The sequence below is a fragment of the Vicia villosa genome, unplaced genomic scaffold (genome assembly GCF_029867415.1).
Source record: "Vicia villosa cultivar HV-30 ecotype Madison, WI unplaced genomic scaffold, Vvil1.0 ctg.000063F_1_1_1, whole genome shotgun sequence".
In the NCBI taxonomy this organism is placed as follows: Eukaryota; Viridiplantae; Streptophyta; class Magnoliopsida; order Fabales; family Fabaceae; genus Vicia; species Vicia villosa.
In genome coordinates, this window is record NW_026704991.1 from 35934 (window position 1) to 54375 (window position 18442).

At 34.7% G+C, this 18442-nt stretch overlaps 1 pseudogene; it reads left to right on the forward strand.

The window, feature by feature from the left end:
* The first annotated feature begins 4512 nt into the window (after window positions 1-4512).
* Window positions 4513-15382, forward strand: LOC131623408 (DEAD-box ATP-dependent RNA helicase 20-like; annotated as a pseudogene).
* The last annotated feature ends 3060 nt before the right edge of the window (window positions 15383-18442 follow it).

An 18442-nucleotide genomic window follows, 5' to 3' on the forward strand; every position in this document is an offset into this window, starting at 1 on the left:
TGGAAAACAAATTCAAGAGTTTACCTGGGTCAATGTAAAACCTATCACCAACAGAGTAATAAGTAACAACTATCTCCTCCATCATCTTGATTGAAAAATGATACAAACAAAAATCACATTGGTGAAAAAAACAAAACAGTGTTGTCTATAAGTATAATCATAGAATAGTAACATAACTAACAGTAAACCATTATTGACATAATTTTCTGAAGGCACGAGCTTCTTTAGTTGAGATCTGCCACCGTTGTTGGAAAACGTTGCTACAACATGAACAATGGCATCCCTGGGAATAGGTTCGAGATTTCTCGAAGTTGGTTTGACTTATGGAGTCATGTTTTGAAGATAAATGAGAGCATTGAAATATGAAATTTTCTCATTTGTAAGTTTTGTGATAGAATCTCCATTCCAGGCATGGATAAAGGTTAAAACTTTGCGTACATAAAAAATAAAACAACTCAGATAAATATAAACCATTATTTGGCTTAAGAACAACAAAACGAGAATGCTAAAGTAGATTGGATCATTGCTGAATCAAACATCAGAATCATAAATTCACATGAAATCCTAAATTATTGATATTGATAATTACCTTTTTCTCAATAATGGTAGATGACTGGAGGTGAGTAAAGGACTGAACTTGGAGACCTTTGAGTCTCTTCTTCAATAGCACAACTGGGTTATTCAATCTTCCGATCTTCTACTAAGCACGTATTCTCAGTGCATCACCCGAGGATTATCAGCTACTAAGGAATCAAATTCAATACAACAGATATGTAACTTCTCAGACTCAAATACAGATAAAAAGGATAGTGAAACAAAAATACTATTAAGTAACTATCTTAAGAAAGTCCCGTGGAGCGACGCCAGGAAGATAGAAGTAGAAAGCGGTTTGAAATTTCGAGTTATGTTGCAGTGGTCTTTGGCGGTTTAGGGTACGACGACTTTGTAGGTTTTTTTGGAAGATTTGCTTCGTGGTTAATGGGGTTCAATAAGCCATCATCTTCCGCCTTCCATTCTTCATATGATTATTGTTGAAGCCAACGAATGACTGTAGTAGTGTCTTTTAATGTATGCATTTAGTATCTTTTAGCTTTTTATCTCTCTTGAATCTTTTCATCTTCCTATGCATTGAGGAGAATGAGAAGAGTGATAATTGCATTGAAAATTAAAAATAATAGTTAATAGGATGGTATATACGTGAAAAAGCTAATAATTATTTGAATGGTTCAATTTGAAAAAATGCACTGCCAAATTCTTGTGTCTTTCCAGCTTTCTGTGTGATATGCTATGTGAAATGCATATGCATTTGTAATATTAATCATGTTATATGATTACCAACATGGAAAGTTGTGAGACTTTCCATTGCCCAAGTAATTAAGTTTGAACTTGGAATTATGTTTTCCACACAATATTGAAGTGTAATAGTCGTTTAAATTTAAAAAATTAGACATTTAAATAAAATTAAAAATAGTAAGAAAATTGTTGGAATGACACATCAAATACATTAAATACCAAATGCATATAATTGAAGTAATGATGTAATTAAATATAATAGATTTGCAAAGTGAATTTGGGCATAATATTTCAAGAGAATATCTTACCCCACTCCTTGGATATCTCACACACCATGCGAGTTGCTTAAAATGCCCTCTTGCTTCTGTAGATGTACCTCCGGAAGTACATTTTGTTGTTTAACGTTGTTTTGTTCCGTAAATGTACATACAGAAGCTTCTGTAGATGCATCTACAGAAGCATTTGATGTTATATTTGCGCCAGACTTTTCCTCTCTCTCATTCTTCACTTTCTCATTTTAAACTATCAAACTCTCTCAACCTCAAAAATCAAACTTCCACCGAAGTTGTTTTCTTTCTCTCGAGTTCGGCCCATAATGTCAACATCAACTACCAACACATTCTAACAGGTTCCAAACTCCATTTAATCGGTAAGTTTTCGACATTTTTGAGTTATTTTTGAGTTTTTATAATAGAGATTGAATTTGATATTTAGGTGTAGAAATGATTGAGTAGTGTAAGAAATATGATTTAGAGATAATGTAGGTCCTGTTTCATGTGTAAAATGGGCGATCAATCCATTAAAATGGGGTTTTAACCCTCTACAATAGTGACCAGACGCCATTGTTGCGTTTTGGAGGTTTTAGAACCTTCCGTAAATGCATTTACGGAAGAATGGAACATTGGGTCATTCCGTAGATGCACTTACGGAAGAAACCCATTTTTTAAAATGTAAAATACTTCCGTAGATGCATTTACGGAAGGCTCTGATATTTTTCTTTCTTTCTTTTTCTTGTCATAACTACCTAGTAACTTACTCGATTTTATTAAATCACAATGCATATATTATGGCCGACCATCTAGATCGCATTATACATGGGAGGACTGCACAACATGCATCTGTGCGGCGTGAACGGATGCGTGTAGTATCACCTGGTACTACAGAGTGTCACGCCCATACATGCTTCCCACCGCACCTGAATCACCGTCTATATCAGCCCACAGGGAGATTTCGCGGACTCATCAGGCTCAGATGAACCACACTTAGAATATTCTTCTTCGGTGTCGTGAGATAGTTGACATGACGCAGGCAGGCATTACCGATGGTTTATTCCCTGAGGGGTCTGCGTCTAGTGGAGATATCATTAGGGTGGCTGAGGAGACATTTTTGTACCGTAGAAATCATGCCAAGACAGGTGGGGCACTCGACGGTAGATGCAGAGTAGCCAGTAGACGGCGCAGTGGACGCATAGGCGGAGGCGGGGCCAAGGGCAGTGGAGAGGTGCAAGATGATGTTCGACACACACAGTAGCGATGCATGTGATTTATTTCATATATGTATTTTGATTTCATTTATGTACAAGGTTTTGATTTATGTATTCGACATTATTGACCGATGATTTATACGATTTATTTTTTAGCATACTATTTACTATTGTCTTTAAATTGCATTACTTTAATTTACTGTAATTGAGTTTTCCATTGTTGTTATAAAAATGGGTTTTGGAGTAAAATGTATGTCATTTGAAAATATAGTAGACTGTTCCGTAGGTGTATTTACGGAACACTCTGTTTTAACACGTTCCGTAAATGCACATACGAAAATAGAGAATTTTTTTGAAAAACACTTTTAAATGTACATCTATGAAAGGAGAGGACATAATTAAAATTTGGTAATTGGATAAAAGATTAAGGGGTGGAATGAGATTTTTCTATCTCAAAAGAAAAAAAAGAGTGAAGACCCATTTTGGTCCCTCACAAAAACTACAGAATCCAAATTAGTCCTCCACAAAAAATAGGACCCGATTTAATCCCTTACAAAATATAACCAGGTCATATTAGTCTTTCTGTAAATATTTTTTTCAAACCGGTTTTTTCTCCTACTTTTAAACCGTGACTGGACCGCCAAGTCGTATTTTATTTTTCATTTTTCATTTTTTAAATACTATATTGATTTTTATTTTTAATTTCGATTTTGTTTTTAAACAATTCAGATTTTAAAATATAAAAAAAGATAAGATTTGTTCTGAGAAGGAATCGAACTCAAGACATTTAGGTCACATCCTATGCCTTTACCACTATGTCAACATACATTGATGACAAATAATTGACATGATTTATAGTAATATTAAACAATTCTGAATTTAAAACAAAAAATATAAATTTTGATACCTACGGGGTCTCAAATCCAAGTCCCTTCAAATTAAATGGTAATCACTTTATTGGAAATATGAAAAGTAATCTAAGAGGGGTTGCATGAATTAGATTAATTGATATTAGTGAATTTTTCTCGATAATGAATGTTAAAATGTTTTGATTTTTTTGAAACTATTATAACAATTTCGAAAAAATTAGAACAATATTGCTAACATTCATAATCGAGAAAAATTCACTAATACCGATTAATCTAACTGATTCACCCGCTCTTAAATCACTTTTCATATTTACAGTGAAGTGACTATCATTAAATTTGAAGGGACTTGAGTTTGAGACCTCATGGGTACAAATTTTATATTTTATATTTTAAATTTAGAATTGTTTAATATTACTATAAATCATGCGAATTATTTGTCACAAGTGTACGTTGGCATAGTGGTAAAGGCATAGGATGTGACTTAAATGTCTTAAGTTCGATTCCTTTTCAGAACAAATCTTATCTTTTTTTGTATTTTAAAATCTGAATTGTTTAAAAATAAAATCGAAATTAAAAATAAAAATTAATTTAGTATTTAAAAAATGAAAAATGAAAAATAAAATACGACTTGGCGGTCCAGTCACGGTTTAAAAGTAGAAGAAAAAACCGGTTTGAAAAAAATATCCCCATAAGGACTAATATGACCGGTTATATTTTGTAAGGATTAAATCGGGTTCTATTTTTTGTGGAGGACTAATTTGGGTTATGTAGTTTTTGTGAGGGACCAAAATGGGTCTTCACTTGTAAAAAAAAAGTCTTAGGCATAAGAAAAATATTATTTTGTAAGTTATTAAATTTTTGGTATTCATCTTCGTTGTTATCAACATCATTATCATTTTATCAGGACACTCTACCTCCTCACTCACTCAGCAACCCTTATTTCTTGTTATTTTTCTGTTACTACTCAGTAACCTCGAGAGCTAGAAAAAGCAAAACGATGTCGTATGTCCCTCCACACTTGAGAAACGCGAGCTCAACCGCGGTGGCTACCACCACCACCAGACCTTCAGCGTCATCCGGAACCCTAGACAACAACAACCACCACCACCACAACACCAACCTCGCATTCTCTTCCTCGTACTCTCACTCTCACTATCACTCCAACTCTTCTTCTCTCTCCAATGGCTCTCGTCGGACCTCCGCCGCACCTCCGCCATCTCGGACTATCACCGTCCCTGACACTGTCTTCCCTAACTGGCAACCTTCTGAACGCGTTTCCCGCATGAACCCTGACCAGGTTCCGCTCCAATCTCCATTTCCCCTTTTTTCTTTCTCATTTCTTATCGTTTTTTATATCCTCTGAACTGAATGAGTGTTTTCATTTCGAGGTTTTTGTTTCTGTTTCAAAATTTTCAATTCGTATATTTAGGGTTTTTCGTTCTTATTATTTATTTTAGCTGATTTTAGTTTCATTTGTATCCTTAGTGTGAAGTTTTTGTTTCATTGGTATGCGAATATGATTTCGGCGATGTGGTTATTGCCAGTGTAATGTGTGCAACTATGGTAATTAAGAGAAGTGGATAAGAGGTGTATTTTTAACTTCCATGAATTTGGAAGTTTTCTATTGTAGGGTTTGGAACTGTGGGATAGTATTGTGTATTATTTCAGGTTTCCTACTTTGACTGTAGGCTTTGTAATTGTAGTGAATAAGCAAGTTAAAGTTAGAGGTGATTTTTGGTTAGCATGGAAATCGATTGTGACTCCATTCAGACTGCTAGAGTTGCCACACTGTTGGGAATTTTACGGAACAACTACACTCCTGACTCAAGAGAAAATCCCACCTATGTGTTTGTAGGGATTCTAGTGAAAAAAGGGACTATAGAAGTTATCGATTCTCTTTGGATGAAAAGTGAGATTTATTAAGTTGTGATGAAGTTGGCTCAAACATTATGGTTTCTCAAGGACTGTTATCAATTTTTTTCTTCAACATCATGGGTTCTGATATTTTATTTAGCTTACCTATTCTTCGCTTACACTTGGTTCCAAAACCTCTCTATCTCTACTGGGAAGAGCTCTTGCTCTTTTGTTTTGGCCATCTCAATTGTCTCTCTCTTTTTTAGTTGGGGTACCTTTAGAGTTCTCATTATATCATATCCTCTTTTCAAAGTTGAACTAGCTAGCTTGCATCTTTACATGTTTGTATTAATCTAATATTCATATTGTTCAGCGAGTGCATGTTCTTTCATGTTATATAGCCACATAAAAAAAATTGGTTGCTGAATTATAGTGTTTGTTACATCCAGATTGAAGAGGTCCGCCTACGTCTTAATCTTGATGTTACTGTTTCGTCTGACTCTCCTGCTGCTCCTGGACCTATAGAATCGTTTAATGATATGGTATGGTGTTTAATTTATCCAAGTATTTAATCATATTTATATTTCTTCTAGGCAATGGTAGGCTAGAGCTAGTGCAAAAGAAAAAACCCGAGCTACTATTTACAAATTTGGGTAAAATTTGTGAATTTATTTGTACCAGTGTTTGCATCCAAGTATCATGAAGGATATTGCTTATCATGAATACACCAGGCCAACTTCTATCCAGGCACAGGCCATGCCTATTGCTCTCAGTGGAAGGGATCTTTTGGGTTGTGCTGAAACTGGTAGTGGGAAGACTGCTGCTTTCACCATTCCTATGATACAGGTCTGAACTTTTTATACATGCAGATGCAGGCTTGATTGGGCATTTTGATGATATTTCTAATTACCATGTGGTAAAAAAAACCAATTGTAACTGGACATCTTTTTTTTTTTTGTGATTTAATTTTTTTCTTTTCTATTTTTGTTAGCATTGCTTGGTCCAACCTCCAATTCGGCGTGGAGATGGTCCCCTAGCATTAGTTTTGGCTCCTACTAGAGAACTTGCTCAACAAATAGAAAAAGAGGTAATATATGTAATTCTATGTCCATGAATTGTAAGTAGTTATGTGAGGCAGAATATTCTTCATTTCTCCAATTTTAGATGGCAATTTTCTTTGTAAGCTATAACTATATTTAGAGGTATCTTCAAGCATTATTCATATATTTCTGGTGACTTGCTTGTGGCTTGATTTTTTTTTCTTCATTTTTCTGGGGTCAGATTTGAATTGTCTTAATACTTAAAGGAAATGATTAACTACTATCCTCTTATGACCCTTTATTTATAATTTTTTGTTTTGTGGATACAAATTTTCAAAGCTATTTGTTGCCATCTTTTTTGATACTGAGCTTGTCTGTTCTCCATCACCTGCCTATTTGGAATGTGTATTCTTAGTTATTACAGAAGTAATTTGACATGGGTGTAGTATTCTTTCTTTATTCTTTGAATTATCTGTTTAATTTTGTAATTGGTATATTTTCTCATTACGTCGGAGATGTGTATTCTTAGTTCTTGCAAAAATAATTTACACGGGTATAAGATTCTTTCTTTATTACTTTCAATAATCTGTTTAATTTTGTAATTGGTATATTTTCATATTATGCCTGAAATTATGATTCACTCCAATGCATTTCATTCTATCTATTTTCCCTTTCTATGAATCATCCCTTTTGTCGTCATTCTTGTAAGTAAGTATCTTTGTGTTGTTTTGACTTTTGGCAGGTCCAAGCATTTAGCAGATCTCTCGAGTCATTAAAAACTGCCATAGTTGTTGGTGGAACTAACATTGAAAAACAGGTAATTAAATGTGAATATTTTTCTCTCTCGGTCAAAAAACAATGATGACTATTTTTTTTAATTGTTGACATTACTATACTCTGTTAAATATGGTCAAAGAGCATCCATGATTAGGGCTGTTCACCCAACTGAAAAAAACTGAACTGCACTGAGAACTGAATAGAACTGAACCGAACCAATCTTAAAAGATTGAACTGTCAGCATAATTGTGAGAAGGAAACTGCTGCTTAAAACAAAATCAATGAACTGAACTGTGCTACAAAAACAGTTCGGTGAACATAGTTATCTATCCGTTCTTTTGGGCACACATTTATCATTTTTTATGGACTGTAAACATTAGTTGATATTTTTTTAATTTTTTGGGACTAATTTATCATACTTTGATTAGTGTGTATGGTGTGTGTACGTCAAAAAGTAACTCCACAACAGAACAACAAACCCCTCCAATTTAGCTACCTTTTTTTTTGGAATATTTTAGGAGCAACTTAAACAAGACATTATCTCTTTCTTTCCCAATTTGCGAAAGACATCGCGGTAATCAGTATGTGGCAAACTAGTGGCTGGGCAAACTAAACCTATTGCAATTGTTTGTCCAGCCAGTTTTGTTCTATTACTCTGAACCACAGTGCACTCAACCAAAAATAAGCTCGGATAAGTTCAAGCTAAATGAGTAACAGTTCTATTCAGTTTGGTGTTGTTTTTTTATCGAACCCAACCATAAACACCCCTACCTGTGATATAAGTATTTGTATGTTAAATATGTTTAAGCTATTGTAAATCTATGATGTCATTTTTTGGTTGCCTTGGACATGGGCGTGCTAAACCTTTTGCAATTGTTTGTCCAGCAAGTCCGGTTCTCCCGCTTGGACATGGGCGTATAGCGTTTTGGAAAAGTCTGTGTTTTTTAGTTTTCACAGAGCTAGTTCTCCCGCTAGACTGATACACGTGTTATACGTTAAGCCTAGTTTGGAAACAGATGCTGAGCATTGCTAAATATTATTTTAACCAAGTAAAATTTAGGACACAAGGATTTTGTGTATGCTTTCTTTCTGGTAACATGATTGTGTATGATTTCTTTCTGGTCTCTATGGCAGAGGTCTGAACTAAGAGCAGGAGTTGACATAGCAGTTGCCACCCCTGGAAGATTCATTGACCACTTACAACAAGGCAACACTTCCCTCTCTAGAATTTCTTATGTTGTGCTAGACGAGGCAGATAGAATGCTTGATATGGGGTTTGAACCACAAATAAGGGAGGTTAGTGTTGGAGTTACTCTCGTGTGTGAGGTTTTCCTTTTATTTTGAAGACATTTATATTCCTAATGTACAATAAATAATGCCACTTCTTTCATTGTGGTGTTTATGGTTTCAAATTCAGTTGTTTCCATGTCACCCCCTTTCCCTTCACTTCACCAATTAACGTCATTGAACTTGGAAGTGAAACTTATGATGTTCTATCAAGATATTTTGGTTATGATTTATTAGCATCTTACTTAAAGAATTTTTCTAGCAATAGAAATGTGCTCACCGTTTCCAAAGTAAAGTCCAGCAATAACAATTTCGCCTCTTCTCTAGATAAAAGTTTCATTTTCATTTTAAGATTCAAGCTTTAATAAGTTTCATTGTATGATTATGCACCTCTTATGAATTGAATTTTTATGACCCAAAATTCTGCCTCTTCTCTAGATAAAAGTTTCATTTTCATTTTAAGATTCAAGCTTTAATAAGTTTCATTGTATGATTATGCACCTCTTATGAATTGAATTTTTATGACCCAAAATTCTGCCTCTTCTCTAGATAGAAGTTTCATTTTCATTTTAAGATTCAAGCTTTAATAAGTTTCATCATCCTCAGATCATGAGAAGTCTTCCTGAGAAGCATCAAACATTGCTGTTTAGTGCAACTATGCCTGTGGAGATTGAAGCATTAGCAAAGGTCAGTTTGCCTTTGTTCTTGGCTCCTGAGTTTTTCAAAGTCATTATTTTCTCCTTTAAGCCATGTTAAAATAATGCGGGCTGTGGTAGGCATTCTAATATTATGAAATCACTTTTTGTGAGTAAATGAATATAATTCTAGCATTCATAATTTGCTTTCCACAAATTAGCAGTCTTGCTGCTTGATCATTGTTGAAGAGTCCCACATTGAAAAAATAAAGTCTCAATTTATATCTATTAGTGGGGGGCAATCATCACCTTATGAACCGATTTTGAAAGGTTGAGTTAGACCTTCTAAGATGATCAGGGCCTATCCAAAATCTGTTGGGCCACCTGCTATCAGGTTTCTCCTGTTGGACCACCCACAATTTATATCCACACACCAAATTCAATAGTGCTGGGCGTGACGGTGTGTGTTACAGAGTCCCACATTGAAAATGATATGGTCTCAATATATGTTTATAAGTGGGGGAAATCTTCACCTATCAAGTCAGTGTTGTAAAGTTGAGTTAAACTCAACCACAATTCTAAGAATCATAAAGCTTTAGTAGCATGATAACATCTTGAATTGTAGATGTAAGTTTAATGATCGAAATATCAGGGTGTGTTTGTTTCATGGATTCTTAATTTATTCTCAGGAATCTCACATTAATTTTTTGCATTTCCATGTTTGTTTCAAGTATTTATCAACTATGCCTTGGAACTTTTTATTCCTTGGAACTTAATTTACACTTGATTTTTTCATTTTCTATTCCCATGTAAAAGGATGGGAATCTTACATTCCCATGGGAATAAGATGTAACTTCCAATAACTTCCCATTTTTATTTATTTAATTTCTTTATTTTTTATTTTAAATATTTAAACTAAATATAATTTATAAACATTCTTAGGAATTTAAACTATTTACCAAACATAAGGATAGAAAAAACATTCCTGGTAATAATGTTCCCGGGAATAACATTCCCAGGATTATAATTTTAATCCCTGAAACAAACACACCCTCAGTGTTTCTTTTGGATATTTTTTCTGGCCATAATTTTCTTCTTTATAATAAACTGATACATCCCAAAAAAAATCCTTTTGAAATTCTTTTTTCATCAATATTTTTCTTTAAAATCGTTTGTTGAAAGATTCATTCAATTTAATTCAATGGTCGTGTTTTGAATTTTCAGGAGTACTTAGCTAGCCCAGTTCAAGTTAAAGTGGGAAAAGTGAGCAGCCCAACAACTAATGTTTCACAAACTCTTGTAAAGGTTTCTGAAAGTGAGAAGGTACATATAGTAATCTAACAAATGAAATATTTTTGTTATGAGCTGGGTTAAATGTTATCAATTTATTTTCAAGTTTCCTTGAATATTTACGGCTATCACCAGTTTTGAAAGACTGTTTTTAGATTTCTCTGGGGTTCTTGTTTTCATTCCCCTCGTTTCTCGAGCAAGTGTTATTTTGCTGAATGTATGCTATTTGACACGAGCTATGAAGCACGGATTCTGACACGGACACTGCGACACAACACAACACCGACACTCCGACACCGATAATATAAAAAACATAAGACACTGTCACCGCTATATATACGATAGTATTTAAGCTTCATTTATCTATCTATTAATAAAAGAGTTAAAAATATTCTAATGAAAATTATTGTCTTCAATTTTTCATTGATAATATCGATTCAATACATGTCCAAAAGATGTGTAAGGTATGTTGAAAACTATTTTTTTGGAAAAAACTTGTCTAAACTGTTCTACAAGTGTTGTATGAGTGTAATACGAGTGTCCGACACCTATTTAAAGTGTCAAAACAATGAATTTTTTTTTTTTAGGTGACACTTCTCTGACTTTTCCGACACTTGTATGACTTTTCCGACAAGTATCATACGAGTGTCATACAAGTGTCGGACACCGCGACACGCCCACTCTTAAAGGTGTCTGTGCTTCATATGACACGAGGCAACATGTGCACATAAATTTAATTATGTGGAGAGAAAGCAAGGTGGGATGGGAAAATTTCGAGATAATGAAGGAGAAAAATGAGAGTAATGATGAGAGAAAGAGGATAAATTATTTTTTTTATTTTCATATTTATGTCTTGTTTTTCAACATACATGTAATTCTTCTCTTAATTTTTTTTGTTTTTAGTTTATCTCTACCAATCTTTTGGTTTCTGTTCTAAAATCTTATCACATTCTTGTAGATTGACCGACTCCTAGATTTGCTTGTAGAAGAAGCATCACAAGCTGAAAAGTGTGGTCATCCCTTCCCGTTGACTATTGTGTTTGTTGAGAGAAAGGTAAGCTTTGATATGTTTCCATGCCTATGTTGTTAAAAGCGGTTGTAGCGGCCGCTATAGCGGCGCGAAGCGGAAATTTTGGCCAAGCCGCTTCCTTTGTTACCGGTACAGCGCGAAAGGGAGAAGCGGGTGTAGCGGCCGCGATTTCTGGTCCTGGGGCGGTTCGGAGCGGTCCGAACAAGCCGCTTTTCCTGTTTTCCCAAATTGGACCATCATCGAAGAAGAAGAAGAGGGTAGAGAGAAGAAGAGATGAAGTGGGGTGAGGAAGAAAAAGAGATGACGTGGGGACTCGTGGAGAAGGAGAAGAAGAAGAGATGAAGTGGGGAGAGGAAGAAGAAGAGTGACGTGGGGAGTCGTGGGGACAGAGAAGAAGAAGAGATGAAGTGGGGAGAGGAAGAAGAGTGACGTGGGCAGTCGGTGGGGAGAGAGAAGAAAAAAAATTAAGTGGGAAGAGAAAGAAGCAGAGATAATGCAAAACGGTTGAAAAGTCAAAGAAAACTAATTTCAATGTGACAGCTATATACCACCATATACTTAACCTATAATTATAAAAAATATAATAATATGTGCTAAAAAAATAATAGTTTTTTAAAATAATAGTTAATCCTCTTAATGGTTTTTTTTATATACATAGTTAATCCTCTTAAAAAATAAAAAATAATATATAAGTGCTATTAAAATAATTATTTTTTTAGTGTCCGCTTTACTTAAATAGCGCCCGCGTCGCTCCCCGCTTCCGCGCCGCTCCTATTTTGAGGTTGACCGCGCCGCGCCGCTATCCGAGATTAACAACATAGTTCCATGCTATGTATAGTACTTTATACTTTTGTCTTAATTATTTAGTTGTATACATGCAAGAAGTCAAAAGTGGTTTGTTTGATATGGGGTCTGATAGCAAAGAAGAGCAATGTTTGGGCCAGTTGGTTCAAAATGTGGGAACATGGCCAGGTTTGGAAGGTGTACCAATGGAGGCGTAACAACAAATAGAAGTGATGAGTTGGCGAGTGAGAGAGGGAGTAACACATCATTAGGCAGTTATAAGGAATAAGGGAGAGTGGGGAGAATATCATGATAGTATTCTGTTTTAAAGAGATAGAAGTTCACCAAGGGTATTCTAGGCGAGGAAAGCTGTCAAGGTTTGGGCTGGTAGAGTCTTCAATCAGAATATTACCTTTCTTTTATTGTATTTCTCTGTTTCCATCAATGCTACCGAGCTATTATGCTATTTTCTGTTTTGAATACCTCAGGGTCGAAGTTGCAGTAGGTTGTTATTTTTGTCAAAAAAGTATTTGAGTAGTCTGTCTGATAATTGATATTTCCATGCTTCCCTCTAATTTTTTATATGCATGTAGACAAGGTGCGATGAAGTTGCTGAAGCATTGGTTGCTCAAGGATTATCTGCAGTTTCTCTGCATGGTGGTCGCAGTCAGAATGAAAGAGAGGCTGCATTACAAAATTTTCGGAGCAGCTCCACCAGCATTTTGGTAATCTCCTCTACACTGCTAGAACACAATACTCTAACACAATACTCTAACTTTTTCAGCACATCAATAGTCTTCCTTTCACTTTTCTTCTATTGCAAGTTCTTAGTTCTCTGCAATATTTTGTCATCACTCAACATAATAGTGAAGCCAGCCTTGGCTTGTGTTCACTTTGTTCCCTAAATAAAATTCCTTTTTTGCATCAAATATGGAAATAAGTTAATTTATAAGCTCAAATGATTGTTATAACTTGAATTTTCTCTTCACACCATCCATCAATTTACTTAACTCGCTGTCTGTATGATAGTTGTCAGTTACTGTTGGTGAGAGTTTATTGGGCCAGGATAGTTACAAGAAATATGTCATGTTTCCTGTAAATAGGAGGAAGGGTTGAGAGAAAGAGGCATCTTGTAATCTGAGAGAGATTTATACTATTAGGTTATGGAGGAGCAGACCCTGGAACTTCTTCTAGAATGCTTGTCTTTATTCTGGCTGACTCCTTGAAACAGCAATACTCACAGCTCCATGATCTGTGCTCTAGTTGCCAGAAACCCCATGTATTTAATTAGAAAAAGGGAAAATATCACTTGAATACATCTATTAATGTGCAGAACTTCTATGGTCTGCTCCGCCATCTGCAAAAGCCCAAAGATATCTCTCAAATAACTAGATGCCTATATCTCTCAACCTCCCTTTATTCATAGGCGATGTGCCTTATTTCTTCTAACAATCCCAACCCTGCTAACTAACTGTCACAAATGACACTACATTATCTGCATGCGTCACATGGACCTTTGAATTAAGGTATTTCATGTTGCTTCAGGAAATTCTACCTAAAAGTTTGGATTCTTTCCAATTTTTCCATAACTATAAATAAATTTCAGGATTTTTATCTGTTAACCATATTAATTTGTGATACTGTATCATGCAGGTTGCCACTGACGTTGCATCACGGGGCTTGGATGTCACAGGAGTGTCACATGTCATCAATCTTGACCTTCCAAAGGTATTTATGCATTTCTACTCCAAGCAAAAGCTACTTAGTTAATGGAGTTTTATATGTACTCCACAAGGAGATTATTATCTGGAAAATTATGGAGATTTTCTGCAGTTAGTTGACTTTCATTCTGCCACTGCTCGTTGGCATCTCATTAGCCTAGCTTTCCTGTCAATTTAAATTTCCTTGACAAATGCATACCTGAAGCTTCAGTTATGGCTACCTCAATTATAGACCACAGAAGACTATATACACCGGATTGGAAGGACCGGGCGTGCAGGATCAACTGGCATAGCCACTTCGTTTTACACTGATCGTGACATGGTACTTTTATCCTCCTTTTCTAGATGGACAAAAACTTGAATTGTGCTTTTTTTCTTGATTTAAGCATTAATATGGTTCTTTTCTTTAGTTCCTTGTTACAAATATAAGGAAAGCAATAGCTGATGCAGAATCTGGGAATGCTGTGGCATTTGCTACTGGAAAGGTACTGTTTCGCTTCTGCTAGGAAATTCATGGTCCATTTAGTATATCCTTAAATATGAGGTGAATTATAAAGGAATGAACTTTCGATATAGTTCTTTCATTTTTTATTAATTTTTTGATGAAAAACTAAATAGACAATTATTATTTTTAGAAATCTGGTGTTTTGTAGTTTTAGTTGATTGGGTTTGTCTTGGTTTTATTACACAGTAAATGGCTTAGATTAGTATATTATAAACAGGTGTTAAGGTTTGTGTGCCAGGTGCTCAATTTTCCCCAAAAATTTTCAAATTTGGTTTTGCATCTAACTCTACTATTGGATTCTAGGTTGCCAGAAGGAAGGAGAAAGAAGCAGCAGCTGCACACAAAGAAGCAAATATTGCTTTATCTAGGCACCTTGGATTGGGAGCTGCATCAATTAACATCGAAGATAAGTACAGATTCATGATTGCTGCCTCAAACAGTAGAGGAGAAGGTGCAGCAGATAGTGCATGGGATGATTGATGAAGTTTCTGATGCCTCCCATAGATTTGATCAATGGCAGTTGCTATAGGTATGTTGTTTGGCATATACTGGAGGAGATGGACAAGTTAAGTTTGCATGTCTACGTACTGTTTCACACGTTGTAGCTAGCACACTGGTAACTGGTAGCTTCCTAGACACAATTTGTAGAGTGAGTCAGTCATGTAGGTAATGGATCTCATGTAATCAACCATAGAAACAGAAGTTTCATTAGATTTGTGTTGCGGTAAATCTTCTAGTTAAATTTGTAGAGTTGTTAGGTTTTGGTGTAGCAATTTTTCTTTCAATTTTAGCATTTATTGAAACTCTTTTATTCATTCTTTTTCTTCATATTTACCAAAATCACCTTAACTAATTTTTCAAATAATTGCAAAAAATTGGAACATCATTTATTTTTATCAAAGCTAAAGGTCAAGTTACACTAGCCATATTAGCTATTTGAATCTTCATATTAATGCCACAAGCTAATTCTTAGCTATATAACTGATTGGTTGGGTATGTTTTCATAACACCCTCTCACTTTTCAGTCTATGTTTGTGCAACAGGACATTCGAAAATCATCGGTGATTGTAATTTGAATGTAAACTGTCATCTTCTGGTACATCCTCGTATGTCCATGTCTTGCAAACCCTTTCAACCTTGACAGCTTCATTCTCCACATCAATTTCTTACTTGCATTTAAAAATTTACACAAGTTTAACAACACAGAAAATGGAATAAAGGAGAGTGTTCTATTATAATGATTAAGTGATAATCTCCTACAATTTTCTTCAACAATGAAACATGGAATACCAGATGATATGGTCCATAATACTTGGTTTCTAACTTCGCATTGATCCTTGATATGACAGACAATTGTTTATGAGCACGAATCTTGACAAACACCTATTCAATCTCAAAACTCTTTTCACTCCTCATTTTGTTCGCTTGAACTTTCATCCTTTCTTGTGCTCGTGTTCTTGGCTGGCGAATAACATCATCCTTATTAGTTAATTTCCTCTGCAATGGCTCAACTCTATTTTTACCTTGAACCCACTGCAATAATTGGAGGCTTTCTATGATACACAATTTCAGATGGTGTTTACCTTGTAGCAACATGATGAGTGATATTAAATCAATATTCAGCCCAATGCATCCATGAAATCCACAACTTATGTCGATCTGCTATGAAACATTTTAGATATGTCTATAGACAACAGTTGACTATTTTTCGTTTTCCCATCCGACTCAGGGTGGTAAGCTAAACTCATTTTTCGATGTGTCAATTGTAGCTTGAACAATTGTTTTTAAAAATGGCTAGCACACACCGAGTCTTCACGATAAAAGTGTTTAACGGGGGTATAAAATGACAATAATTTGATAGGCTATGAGCCACCACTAAAATAATCTTATACACTTTTGACTTTTGTTAATCTAGTGATAAAATCTATTGAAATATCTTTCCACACCTTTTCTGATATTAGTAATGGTTGCAATGTTTATTCATAAATAATTCATGATAAATAAGTTAATCGTATGATATATTTTTAAATTCTTAAACATTTACTATAATTATTATCTAAAATTTCTATGATGATTGAAAAAAACTTATTTTGTATTCTAGGCGGGACGAGACTCCACGGGGTGGGAGATATTTACGCGACCCGTTCCCGAAAAAGTTTGAGTTTTAACGAAAATTTAGGGAGTGTATTGAAAATTATAAAAAAAATAACGAAATTTTGAAATCTGCGGAAAGAATTTCGGAATTATAAAAAGATTACCGGATAGTTCATTTTTGAAATTTTTTTACACTACCGCAAATTTTAATATATTTCGAAATTCATGGTACAATAATTTTGTTATGTACTACCGGAAATTTCTTAACCGATATCGAAAATTTTGTTCGAATAGTTCTTCTCATCTCATCAAAGACATTTATGAAATAATGAAAATTGTGAGTACTATGTCAAAAATAAGAGTGTCAAGTTAAAATCTCATATAGACCGGCTAGGTTACACAATTTCAATAAATTCAACCTTGATAAAATAAATCTAAAATCAATCGGAACAAAATAAATCTTTTAAAAAACTACACTAAAAGATAATGGAGTTATAATGTCTCAACAACTTTTAAAATATGTTTTTAAAAATTTTGCCTATCAAAATAAATCAACCCATACTAAATAACAAATATAAGAAAAACGTATGCTCATGTTAGTATAATGAGTAGAGTAAATAAACTTTCTTTTAATCAAACATGGTTAAAAGAAGTGGCTTGCATTTTATATTTCATATTAGGAATCTGGCCACATGATTTTAAAATAATTCAATCAAGCTTACCCAAAGATATAGAGGTGATCCAATTACAGTGAGAATCTATAGGGTTATCAAATGGAGTTGCAGGCTATTTGTGACTAAATTGATTTTTTGTGGGGAAATAGATGGGTTGGGGTGAGGGAGGATATAAAGGAGAATCTCCTTCTTTTTGCATGGTGATAACAAAAGTGGGTCCCAAGAGAGATAGATGGAGGGTATAACTAAAATACTAACAAAAATTACAAAATTGAGTCGCAAAGCATTAAAATTATTTGAGGCTCAGCCAAGGGGTAGGTAACATGAATGAATTAAGTGAGTCTCGTGATCTCTCTTTCCCCTTATGTACACTTTCTTTTTTCAATTACTCTCCAAAATTGATTCTCAAAGCATCAACGAATTATTTGAGTCTCACCTCAGGGTTGGGTAGCATCAATGAATTAAGTGTTTCCCGTTATGTGCACTTTCTTCTTTCAACTACATATCTATTTCAGGTTCAACAATTACAATTTAAATTCACCTCATCTCACTCTTAAACATTCACAACTCCATCTCTTCTCTATACTTGAAAAGAAATGAAAACTCAAATTCTCTTTTCTGTTGTTGCTCTTTTCCTCCTCTTTTCAATGGTTTCAGCACGAGGTGGAGTCACCCTCCCCCAACAAACCCACACAAACTGTGTTCCTCCCTACTGTAGGTGCTTTCTCCCACCATGTGCTCATGGCGCCTTTACCGCCGCCTCCCACACTACCGCCGCCGCCTCCAAGACCGCCGCCGCCTCCAAGACAGCTCTTCCTTAGTTTCTAGGTGTTAATAAATAAACTATGTAAGTGTGTGTATTTTGTACCTATGAGTACAAATACTTAAATAAAATTTGTTGTGAATCTGTCTTTACGAGTGTTTCTTATCTTTGTCTGTTGAGTGAAAAAAAACCCTATGAGTATGTCTTTAGTAAGTCTGTCTATGAACACGAGTTTAATTTATGAGTTTTAACCTGTTGTCTTATATATTTCATTTTATGAGTTTTAACCTGTTGTCTCATATATTTCATTTTATAGTAGTATCTATTAATTAAGCTTAATAACT